The sequence below is a fragment of the Rhinolophus ferrumequinum genome, chromosome 10, assembly GCF_004115265.2.
Source record: "Rhinolophus ferrumequinum isolate MPI-CBG mRhiFer1 chromosome 10, mRhiFer1_v1.p, whole genome shotgun sequence".
Classification (NCBI taxonomy): Eukaryota; Metazoa; Chordata; class Mammalia; order Chiroptera; family Rhinolophidae; genus Rhinolophus; species Rhinolophus ferrumequinum.
This window is the reverse complement of record NC_046293.1, coordinates 83,591,692-83,604,610: the sequence shown is the minus strand read 5'-3', so window position 1 is coordinate 83,604,610 and position 12,919 is coordinate 83,591,692.

Genomic DNA, 12,919 nt, shown 5'->3' with positions numbered 1-12,919 from the left:
TGTTATAGATACTGGGGAACTTTAAAAAGTATATCAGTGACTGAATCCCACCACTAGGGATTCGGATGCAATTGGTCCAGGGGGCAGCCTGGAAATGAGGATTTTTTCTTTTTTTTTCCTAATGCTTTCCCAGATGATTCTAATGTAGAGTCAAGACTGAGATTTACTGGCCCATCTGGTGTTACCAGTGAGGCTGGGCATCACATGTAAAGATGAGATGTGCCGACCAGTATCAGGTGGTGGGTGCACTGTTGGAAAAAAATCAGCAGGATTGGACAGCTGGACCCCAACCAACACTTACAACATATGTGAAACCAGCAGTGTAGAAAATGGCTGGTGGTAAGAAGGATTTTTTTACTTACGTATATCATTTGGGGAGCTTGTGAACTGAGGAAAAATGGAAAAGAATGTGTCATTTTCAATGAAAAAAAAAGAAAAACCTCTCCGAGTCTCTTTTTCTTTTTTTCCCCATTTTTTAATTGTAAAAATCCAGTGGAGGCACCTGAGAAAGGTGATCTATATTTGCTATATTCTCCTGCTCCTCCCACCCCATTTGGGTGGCACCAAATTTCATTTTCTAATTCGGAGGTCTTTTGGACATGGTTTTTAACATCATTGTATCGTGCAGGGTCTATTTTAATTGAAAGAACCAATCAACACACGAGAAATCTTTACCCAAATGAGAAACCAACTTGAGGTAATCTTGTGGGGATTTCTTTGTTTTCTTAAATAAAATACAACACATTGTCCTGTCCTGGCACGTTTGGGAAAATACGCCCATTATGTCTCTTTGTTTGCTTTTTAAACCTACTTTTTTGATTTCTTGCAAATTTTTCTGTCCGAAGCTAAATTGATTCTGTACAGCAAAGATAAACTGCAATCCAGAAACGGAAAGGACATTGTTTATGTGGCTGGGGTGCATATTTATAGAATTCCTGATTGGGCAGTGAGACCCAGAGCAGCGGCAGTCCAGCTTCTGGTGTACACAAAGCCCTTTTTCAGTTCTGTGAAATAAAAGGTTTTCATCTCCACCGTGAAGCTTGTCAGGTCTGGTCTACAGATGGCTGATATTTCTGCTCTCTCTTATATCTGCCTGTGACTTCTTAGACGAAATTTTGAGGTTAAATATATAAATAATATGGAAGGAAGTAAATGTTTGAGGTTAATGTTTGCAGGAAAAACCAGGGAGGGGACTTTTTACTAAAGGTTTTTTTTTTGAAAAGCTACTCCACTTCCTACAGATTGAAATAGTAACCCAAGATAAGGGGTTTTCACTATGTTTTTTTCAGTTTTTATAATGACCATATAAGTGTATCTCATAATCTGAAGCCGAGAGAAATATTCAACTAGTCATAATGTCATACAATTTGTTTGTTTGTTTGTTTGCCTTTCCACTTTACAGTATGGTAAGAAAAAACTAAGATGGTTGAAAAACCAAAAGTAGAGAAAAATAAATTTCGTCCATGGTAACATTTAAGGGTTAAAAAAAAAAGAGTAAGAAAGGCCACTAATCATCATATATTCACTGGCTAGCTGAAGATTTCAGAGATTTTTATTTTCTTGTATCGATTATCCAATTGGTAAGAGTCCTCACTACTTTGTTTTCTCATGTTTCAACCTTCATCACCATTAAATAGTCTGTTAGATGTGTGTGTGTGTGTGTGTGTGTGTGTGTGTGTGTGTGTGTGTGTGAAGGGAATTTATAAATGTGGTAATAAATTTTCTCTTGACACAGTTATCTCTTGATTCTAAATGTGGATTTTGTTAAACTATGGGATGCATGTAAAAAAAGTTTAGCTGTAAATAATAAAAACCAGTTTCGACTAGCTTAAGCAAAAATTATGATTCATTGTAGGAGTGCTAAGGTTATTCCACAGTATTTCAGGGCTGAGATGTCAGTGTATTATTGGGCTATTTCAAAAATGTCTCTCAATGATCCCTGATTCCTGGTATTTATACTGTGGATAATCACCTCCCCATGAGTGTAAACCGGATATAGTGGCTTCTAACAAACAGAATACAGAAAAAATGATGGGATGTCTCTTCCAAGATGAAGTTATAAAAGACTGTGGCTTCCATCTTGTTCTTTCTCTTTCCACTCTGATGAAAGCAGATGCCATGTTTGTAAGCTGCTCTGTGAAAAAGCCTAGGGGCAAACAACTAAAGAAGAATTGAGGCTGTTACTGTAACAGTCCACAAGGAACTGAATTCTCCAACAGCCATGTGAGAGCATGAAGAACATCCTTTTTGAGTCGAAACTTCAGATGAAACCACAGCCTTGATCGGCACCTTAACTGTAATCTTGCGAGACCCCGAGATAGAGCATCCAGTTAAGGTATTTCTGGATTCCTAACCCACGGAAATTGTGGGATGATAAATGCTGTTGTTTAAAAGCATTTAGCTTTGAATTAATTTGTTACACAACAATCAATAGCTAATATAGTCGGCAATGGACTGGAGGAGCACTGGGGGAATGCATAAAGTTGTGTTTTCTGCTCCTTGTATTCTCTTTTTCTCTGGGTGTCTGTGTCATTCATCTCTCGCATTACCAAGCCACTTTGTCTGCTCCTCAGTAACGAGTACACCAACAGCTCGTATGTACCCGCTTTCAGTTTCTGTCACACAGAGGGAAATTAATGTCTTTTTAGGTACGTTTCCAAAACTAACAGATTGGCTGATCTTTGTTCAGAGGCACACCTCTGAACAAGTCGTCTCTACCCAAGAGGGAAACATGCATGGAAGAGACTGTGATTGCCCCTGCTTGGATCAGTGGACTGACATAGCAGTGTTGTAGTAATGATGAGGACTGGAGAAGACAATTAAACTTGTGATTTGTTTCAATATTTTGTTCACTTTGGCCTATCATTTATGTGATTTGAATTACTAATATATATTAGTAATATATTCAAATTGCTAAACTAATATATACCATCATTCTAATAAGTAAATATAGGGAAAGTGAAGGTCTCTTAAAAAAATTTCCGTCTAGACAATGCATCATATGAAACTTGAGATTTGTACAAGATATATGTAAAGTAGAGAGTAATAGACCCTGACATTTTTGATTATTCAGGAAGGATATGGTTTGACATTTAAGGCCAACAGAAGCCTCTCGTCCCTGTCATGTCACAGGCTCGTTTGGGCCTCCACTCTCTGCTTATGTCTCACATGCATGGAAACACCCATACAATTCTGGCAAAGGGTGAAAACAATGACAGCAACACAAACTAAGATCATTTGTACCAGGATAATGAGCATTTGTCAAACTATAGTATTTATCAAGCTACAGTTGTATAATTGTGACAAATGAAAAGGTCCCTTCAGAACTGCCTATATGTGTAAGAACGGAAGACTGACTGTGATGGAACACAGTAGACAATTATAGGGTGGTTTTGCTGATTTCTCACCCAGATCCAAAGGGAATAAATGGTGGAAGATCATGTTATATTTTGACTGTCAGACTTGCTGTGTATATCAAAAGTGTTTTGTAAAAATTTGTTCTGAAATCAGAGAAAATGAACATACTTTGATGCTATTTTGGTGTAGTAGGAGTATAAGTGAGAAAGTTGAAGAAAATATCCTGCTGGAAATGGGATGGTAAAAAAAAAGCCAAGATAATATAAGCATGTGTTCAGATGCTAATGAGTAGTTAGTAGGTGCAGGGATTGCCTTTGAATCAGAGACAGGGATGCGATGACGAGCACACAATATCCACACACAACATAGCAAATTTCTTAAGCATCTGCGCTTTAGAATCATACCACTTGGGTTCGAGTCCTGTTTTTGCCAAGTACTAGATACTTTGGGCACCTAATTTATACTCTGTGCCTCAGTTTCTTCATTTCTGAAATAAGGAAAACTGAATAACGAAAACCTTTACAGTAAGGATGAGATAAGATAATTCTTATGAAGAGTCTGGTGCAGTGCCTAACATAATAAGCATTCAAATGTTAGCTTGATTCAAATTATTATTACTTACTTTTTGACACCAATTTGTTAAACTTACTCAACCTCAGGGTCCTCATTTGTCAAATAGGAAAATGATACTGGCAACGATACATATAAAGTTAGGTGTATGACCCAACGTATGGCATTACACACTCAATCTAATACATTTTTTTCTTATTTCTTTGGGAATGAGGAAGGAAAATGAGTTGGTAGTTCTTACACAATCATCTAAAGATCAAGCTGCAGTCAAAATGGTGGTATACTAGTTTCCTAGGGCTGACATATCAAATTACTACCAACTAGATGGTTTGAAACCACAGAAATGTATTCTCTCTCAGTTTTGAAGTCCAGAGGTCCAAAGTGAAGGTGTCAGCAGGACCATGTCCCCGCTGAAGGCATTAGAGGAGAATCATTTCTTGGCTTTTCCCGCTTCTGATGGCTCCTGGTGTCCCTAGGTCTATGGCAACATAACTCCAATCTCTGCTTCTGTGTTCACATGGCCATCTTTCCTATGTATGTCTGTCTCTACCTCTGTCTCCTTTCTCTTATAAAGACACCCTCATTAGAGTTAGGGTCCACCCTAAATCCAGGATAATATCATCTGGAGATCCTAAACTAATTACCTCTGTAAAGACCCTGTTTTCAAATAAAGTCACATGCTGAGGTTTTGGGTGGGCATGAATTTGGGGAGGACACTAGTCACCCCATTACAGGGTGTTGTTTTCAAATGTCTCCAACTCCTTCTTGCCATTTACCTTATTTTTATTTCTACTCATTCACTCAACCCACATTTTGGGAGTACCTACTGTGTGTCAGATCCTGGGACACAAAGGTGGTTTGTGGAAAGAATTCACAATATTTTGAGAAAGACGCATACTAAAGAGGTTCTCTGGAACTATAGTAACACAAAGAGAAAATCGGTGTTTTATCCCCAAGTGGTTGGAGAGGGCTCCCTGAAGGAAATAAAAGCTATAGCTGTCACTAAGTACATGTAAGTACACTGTACTTAGTACTCAAAGTCACTAAGTATTCAAAGTACATGTGCCAAAGAAGTTATATGGGAGGAAGGGAGAAATGACCAGACAGACTATTCTTGCCCTTTGGATTAAACAGAACCAGGCAACTTTCTCGGGTGCCCAACCAACTTGCTTCAGATAGGATCACATCTAATATTCCAGGCAAATAAATATCAATGTGTAACACATTAGAACCCTAGATTATAACAGTTAATTTAAAATAAAGCATTTACCTTGAGTCTTTGTCTATGAGAAAAACATGTTTATTTAAAATGGGAAAAGTGTCTTGAAAATGTGTATATTTCTGCCTATTAATTCACCGGATCAAAATGTCACTGGTTTCTAAATTCTTTGCTTAATTGATTACAGATTACCATGATGCATGGTGATATTTAAGTTCTCTTTATGGTCATGTTTACTTTAAAGGGATTTTAAAAACTAAATCAAATTTTGTATAAATATAAGAGTTTAAAATACTCCCCTACAGCTAAGTGGTAACTGAAACTTAGATGTTGACTTGTCATTGCACCTCGTTTTGTGAGAATAACTTCAGAGGTGCAAGAACGCTTATTTTCAGCACTTGGTATGTGACAAATGTGTTATCTCCAGACTTTGTGAAGTTTGCCTTCATCCTCCAATCCCACCTAGATTCTTGGTAAGTGTAGGTGCTATGTTTTCTATGATAGATGTTTTGTCCTCAGATAGAAAGCCTTGTATCACAAGGCTTCTATTATGTTTCTACAACTACTTCTGCTGGCAGGTGCTGCCTTAAGCTACATCACCCCAGAACCAAGCTCTGAAGCTATATTGAAGATGCCCTTGCTTTCAGAAAGCCCTGGTATCTACTGAAGAGTAATTATTCATCTGAGGTCATTAAACAGACAGGGCTGCTTTGAATGAAATTGTGAAGTAGGTAAACTTTTTCCTCTTACTTCCCTTTTCTATGCACTCAATGTCTGAATAGGCAATTAGAATGCAAAGATTTTCGAAGTGGTTCAATGAGCATGATTATATTTAAAACTTAAGTTAATGTTTTGTTACCTTAAGAATTAGAAAATAATAAGGAACCAATATGGCTGCAATAAAAAAAAAAAATGCAACCATGACATCTTATTGCTTCTAAGAGCAAGCAGAGTTTTTCACAGCTGTCCTTCAAAGCCCAGTATTACCTATCCAAACTTCAGTCATAGCTATCTTTAAGATCCCTTTTAAATACAAGAGATGTGGACCTCCTCATAAAAAGAATACATAAATACAATTTCTAAATATTTTCAGTGGATTGTTAGGAGATTCTTACCTCCGTTTCCTAGGGACCAAGACTATTTTCCTACCATCTTTAGACTCAGACTCACCCTGTCTTGTGCCAAAATGGGGTAGGGACTGGAGTGACAGATACACTTCTCCCCTTCCATGCCAGCCTAGCTTCTGAATGTCTTCTTCCCGGCTGTACTCTACAGACAGACTCACAGATCCTTCTTATTTTAGGGATTTGTCTGTCAATCACTATGGGGAAACAATAGCAGGAGGATTCCCAAAACAATAACAGGGCAGTTACAAAGCTTAACTCTTTTTTTTTTTAAAGACTTTTATTAAAATAAAGAAGAACAAAGCTTAACTCGTAAAAGGCCCTCACTTCCTTGCCAGATCATTATATGAGATGCTGTCCTTCAATGGCTCCTCTCTGAATTTTGTTTTTCAAGGTGGATCCCTTCTGATTTACTTGTCAATTCAATTCTTTCTCATTTCAAGGAAAACTCAGAGTGTATTTAAAGTTATGCTGGCAGTAGTTTTATCTCAAGTAGGTAATTTGTATCCCGCAGCTCCTGTGGACTAGGTGACTATGTTTAATGCCTCTGGTCCCACCCAAACTTGGCTATTTTCTCACTACCCAGATTCTTTGATCTTTTCCCTAAGAAACAGATAAGGATCATGAATTTCTTACAAAACAATGCCAATATTTTTTAGAAACCTGGTAAGAGCACTGGGAAGGGGGATATCTGAATTTCAGATAAACAAAAGGTATTTTGTTTAGTATGAGTGTATCCCAAATGTTGCATGGAATATACTTATACAAAGGAAAAAAAAAATGTTGTTGATCTGATTCTAGTTTAACTGGGCTTCCTGTATTTTATCTGGCAACCCTACACCATCTCCCAACCCATATCTATAAAATACGGATTTTATAGATATGATGTCACTTCAAGTTGAGTGACATCCACAGATTTAAAGAGCATCTTCTTTGTTCTATAATCCTGGTCACAGAAGTCAATGTCAAAGGCTCACTGAGAAACCACTCCTGGCCAGGCAGCACTTACTTGCTTCCCTGACACTGGTCCTTTCACCCGAATGGGACACAGCAGCCATTGCTAGCCCCAAGTAATACTTGTCGTGTCTGATGAATGTTTTCTTCCCCTTTTCTAATTGATTTGACTTTTTGATTTTGTCTTTCAGTAAAGCAAATACTATGGGTCTAGTTTGTCTATCACCTGTCTGAGTATAAATTTGCCTTTTATTCTGTGACAGAACTAAATGAGGATGACCTTGATAATTGTCCAGCAGGGATTCCCCAGGATCTGTGACAATGGTGCAGGAAAAGCTAAAGTCTACAAATAACTTACACCTGAATTTTAACCTTCTCCTCCAAAAGGCAAAGAAGAAAACCAAAGATGGAACAACTAACTGATTTGAATGTCATTTCCATTGTCTTATCTGCTTACAATCTGGCAAGATTTAGAATGTATAAAGTGAAGCCTGGAGAAACGGATTTCAGATTAGCTCTTCTCTGAAAGTTGGCTTTTCTGAGCTCCTCAGATACCATAGTTATCATGAAGAGAGATGAACACCAAATGTGTAATTTATTTAGTGCATCACTTTTATAAGCATTCTATCATGTCAACTGACACCATTTTCTAATCTAAACATAACTGTAATTGAAATATGTTACCACCGATATCTGAAATCAGCAATTTCTAAAATAGTTTAACACGCAGCTGCTTTAAAAGGTGATTGCAGGTGAGCAAAATGTCAGAGCCTACTTTCAAAGAAAGCTGTCTTCTGGGACAGCACTTATTATTTCTCATAACTTTCATACAATTACCTCCCACTGTAGTCAACTAGTTTTCTACAATGTTCTAAAGAGAAGTTATCCACAGAACATGCTGTAATTTTTGATTTACCAGTCAGGATGGCCGTCACTGAGATATGGAACAGAGCCTGAAAATTCCATGATACCTGCCTTCTGTGTTCATTGCTAAATTAGTTAAACAAAGAGGCCATTAGACTGAGGTGTTTCTAATAAGTTAGCAGCCTAGTAAACAAACCAAAACCGAAGCCAATACATGCCTCAGGGTTAAAAGTTCAAAATCTAAGGACAACCAGTCACAAACAGCCATCCAGTCTTTTCCCAGACAATGTGTAACTTAGAGCCAATCAAATAATTTTCTTGCTTTGTTTCTTCCTTTTCTCTGCAAGTCTTTCCCCTAGCTGGGTGAACACTTCTCACCACCTCTGGTTTGTCGCTGCCCAATTCAAATCGATTTTTGCTCAAGTAAAACTCTTAAATTGTTTCATATACCTCAAGTTATCATTTAACACCGTAAAGAAATCATTATAGACGTGGCATCTGGAGGCACAGAGAAATGGGACAGACGAGATGATTATTCCCCAAGAGCAGAATCCAAACTAGGAAGGCTATTTGTACCATTGGAATGTAAACCCCACTTTTTAGGGGCACACACAAGACCTCTGTAGCTCTGAAATCTGCATGTGACTTCTTAAGGGTCAAGGTAGAGCACAGAGAACTTACAAATAACTTATGAGTTTGTTCAGACCCTTGAGGAAATCAGAGCTTCAGGGTCATCAAAGAGAGAGTTGTCAGGCCTGAGACTTGAGGCCTTAGAGACCCTGCCAAGTAACCTGGTTAAGAAATGTGCTCGCCTCCGCGTAGTATCTGCTACTCAGGACAAGTCAGATTGCCTTTAATTATTTCTGATTTAGGCCTGGCTGGGGTGGATCTGTACTGTTCTTATTCTATCTGCTGCTTCTGATGAGCTCATTACTTTGTTAATTACATTTTTAGCTTATTTTAATCTCCTTCTAATGGTTCACTTTTATCTGTGGGGAAGAGGAAGTAGCACCTCTAGAGAATAGGGTTTGCCTCGGAGGTAGCTCAGCATTCTTCCTTCCTGTGCTTCAAATTATAACCTCTCACCTGGCCTGCCAGAGAACCCCAAAGATGCAGGTTAAAAATACTTTTCCAGGTAATTGAGGAAGAATCATAAGCTAAATTACTCTTCTGGGGAAAAAAATGCAAATAGCCTGAAAGCCTCTGGAAATTGCCAGAAAAGAGAGCCCCAGAGGCTATTCATAGACCAAAGGCAAGGTCTCCATCAAGTGCCATCGCCCCTACTTTTCTTCCCATTCTGTCTCTCTCTCCCTCCCTCATAATTCAATTTCACTTAGGAATTATCTCTTCGTATCCTTTGGCTATTTTTCGATTTGGCTGTACCTGGACGGGCATGTGTGTTGTATATATGTTAAATTGGTTTTTCCATGTTGTTTATCATGTTGGGATATAACACTAGTTCTCTATTTGCGCCCTTCAGGCAGAGGACAGACTCTGAAAGGGATCTATTTAGGTGTGATCATCTATTATTAGTCACCTCTTCTTGCCATTTTGTAATGTCAGTGTAATGTCAACGCAGAATATGTTTCCCCTCACACTGGCTCTTTTAGTGAATGGGAAACTCAAAAGATGTCAGCTCTTTGTTCATTCTGTCTGGGCAACCCATTAAGAATATCAACTCTGTTAATCTTCAAAAAATATTTTTGCCTAGTTGTCACTAATAATCTTTTTTTTTCATTTTGTTCATTACGGTTTTTGGTGATGTGAAGTTTTAAGTTTTCATGCAGTCAAAGTTATGTTTTTTATTAGTATGTATTTCTACGTGAGAGTTTCTTGAGCTTTCGGCCTTAAAAACAATTTATTATGAATATAAACGTAAAAATATAGTAGTAAAAATGAAAGCAGCTTAAATAGCTCTAATAGCTCAAACCAGTGAAGTGGTATTTAGCAGTATGATAATGAGGTAACAGAGTCAGGAACATGCTTGTCTGATCGCTACCATACGCCAGCTATGCACACTTGACACTGTAGGAAACTCGAAGAATGGTCCCTTTTCTCTTCCCCTTTGTTTCCTGAAAAAGTCACTCTTAAAGCCATTAAGTAGAGTTAAGCAAGGCAGGTATGCATTTCCGGACAGGGTTGTGGAGGATGGGGCTTCTGGACTACCCCAGAGGGTATCCAAGCTTGAGTGGAGCCAGGAGGACACATATATATATATATATATATATATATATATATATATATATATACCTTTGCTTAGTACTTGAAATTATTAGCTCAAGGTCCACATGTAGGGGATAATATTTCACATTCTTATCAAGAAGTTAATTATTTAATAAGTCTTCATTATTTAGGATTCTATTGGTTGCAAGGGATAATAAGTTAAACTAGCTTAAGCAAAAAAAAGGAACTTACTCACTGGAAAGCGTTTGGGGTCTCCCATAGAACCTAGTAAATAACCAAGTCACGAGAAGGGCCAGAATGTAGTAGAGCCCTCAGGTACAACTCAGGTAAAGAGCTTAAATGTCACCACTATGTTCCCTATGCCTTTCATCTCTGTTTCTCTTGGTGCTCTCTCTCTCTAGAATGGTTTTCTTTACATAGTTGGAGAAACAATGGCTGTCAATGATTTCAAGATTTTACTTGCAACGCGTACATACACATACACATACATATATACATACAACACATACACATAACAAATACAATACATACAAGAGTGAGACCACCTTGATTTCTAGTGTTTCCAGGTCCCAAACTCCCAGTGAATGGACTCACTGGCCAAGCTTAGGCACCCAGTCATGGCTGCAGCAGCCATGGATGAAAGTGGGCGAATGAGAAAACGAGGAAGACTTTGAGAGTTTTCCCTGAATAGAGATGCTGTGTAGATAACCCCTAAGTATCTAGTCTGTAGACCTTCCTACTTATCTTCATCCATAGGGGTATAGGTGATCGGTTCTGCTTTAAACTTATTCTGACTTAGCCCTGTTCTCTGCAAATGACTCTACACTCAACTCTGATGGTGAACTCAGGAAAAGAGCAACATTTATAAGAAATGAGAATTTCACGATTAGTATGTTGCCTTCTGTGTTACATGGAGTCTATAACACACTGTCAAACATGGGATTTCAAAATGTCAGGATATTTTTAATGAGTAAATTCTACCAGTTACTGTCCAAAAAGAATGTAGCTAATTATACTTTCATAAGCAAAGTATAAGCATTGCTATTTCCCTATAACCACATGAACATTGGACATCATTAATCTTTTTAATATTCATCAATCTGATAAGGAAAAAATGGCATATTGTTTTGGTTTGCATTTTCCTGACTACTAATAAGGTCGTATATCTTCTACTTTATTTATTATTCATTTTCCTTTCTTCTCTAATAAATCGCCTGTTCCTATATTTTGCCTATTTTTCTTTTGTTCATTTTCTTTCAACTGTTAGGAGTTTCTTTGTATGAAGATATTAATTTAATTGATTACATTTTAATTTTTATTTACTATATATTTAATATTTATATTAATCTCTTGTTTGCCACATGTCATCACTTTTTTAACCTGTCATTTGTATCAGCTTTGTTTATGATGCTTTTTATACAGAAACATTTTTTTTGTCAGAGGTGGTAACCTTTTCCTTTATGATTGCTTCATGAATTATTTAAGAAATTTTTTTCACCCATCCCTACTCCTGTGAATCTATGACAAACTTTTCTTCTACTGTTTTTAATTTTATCAATGTAGTCTACATATATTTTATTTTTTATATGATGTAGCAGTCTGTCTTTCAGCTGGAAAGCCAGTATTCAGGACTATGTGAAATAAATAAATTCCCAACTCTTCAAACATAACCCTCAGAAGAGAACACATTTGATGTTTTGTTAACCTAGACTTTTTCCCACGCATATATTATCCTTTAGTACCTGTGAGTGTGTGTGTGTGTTTATATGTACATACATACATATATACATACACAAATAAGTAAACACGGTACATGTACTTGTATAGTATGATCTGTTTTTATTTTATTCTTTTTCAGTTTGTGTTTTTTGCTTAAAATGCTGGGAAGAAAATCCAAACCAGTGGTAAATGGCTCTACCTCATTCTTTCCAAATTCGTAATAGCATGCTATCTGAAGAAGTGATAAACCTGACTCATAAGGCATAGCCAATTAACTGCTCCCAGCTGAGGAAGTCCCTAGGACATAATCTTCAGCTCTCCCTACTCTCCAAGTCCTGCTCTGAATAGTGAGCCCAAATCTCTGCAAAGTCGCTTACTCACCCCCCTAGGAGAGTGTCGCAGTATCTGCCTCTATATTCAGAAAGGGCAACCCTTCAGTTAGTCAGCTCAGTAGTCTCTCAACATTCTCAGTTAGCTTTCTTCTGAATGACTTGCAGGACTGGTTTCTCCATGTAATATTCTGCATGAAAAAGGAACATTTAAAGCACCACTATTCTACTGCTGACCCTTTTGGTACTTTTTAATCCACGGTGTGTTTCGGGATGCATATGGTTAACAATAACTGAAGACTCCTGCAATATTTATTGATTTCTCATCAATCTTTGATTCCATAGACAAGTACCACTTAGCCAAATCATATCATTTTGATATTGATTTGAGGTTTTTAATCTTCCCTCAGACCTCTTACTGCCACAGAATCTCAATCAGGGTCATTCACTCCTCAAATATGAATTGATACCACTATTTACAAAGCACTGTGTTAAGTGCTGTGGTTATACTGGTGAGCAAAACAGTCACCATGCTGGGTAGTTTCGGACTTCTTTAAGCAAATTTTAATCTGAGATGTGATTAAAAGCATTCTTTGTCC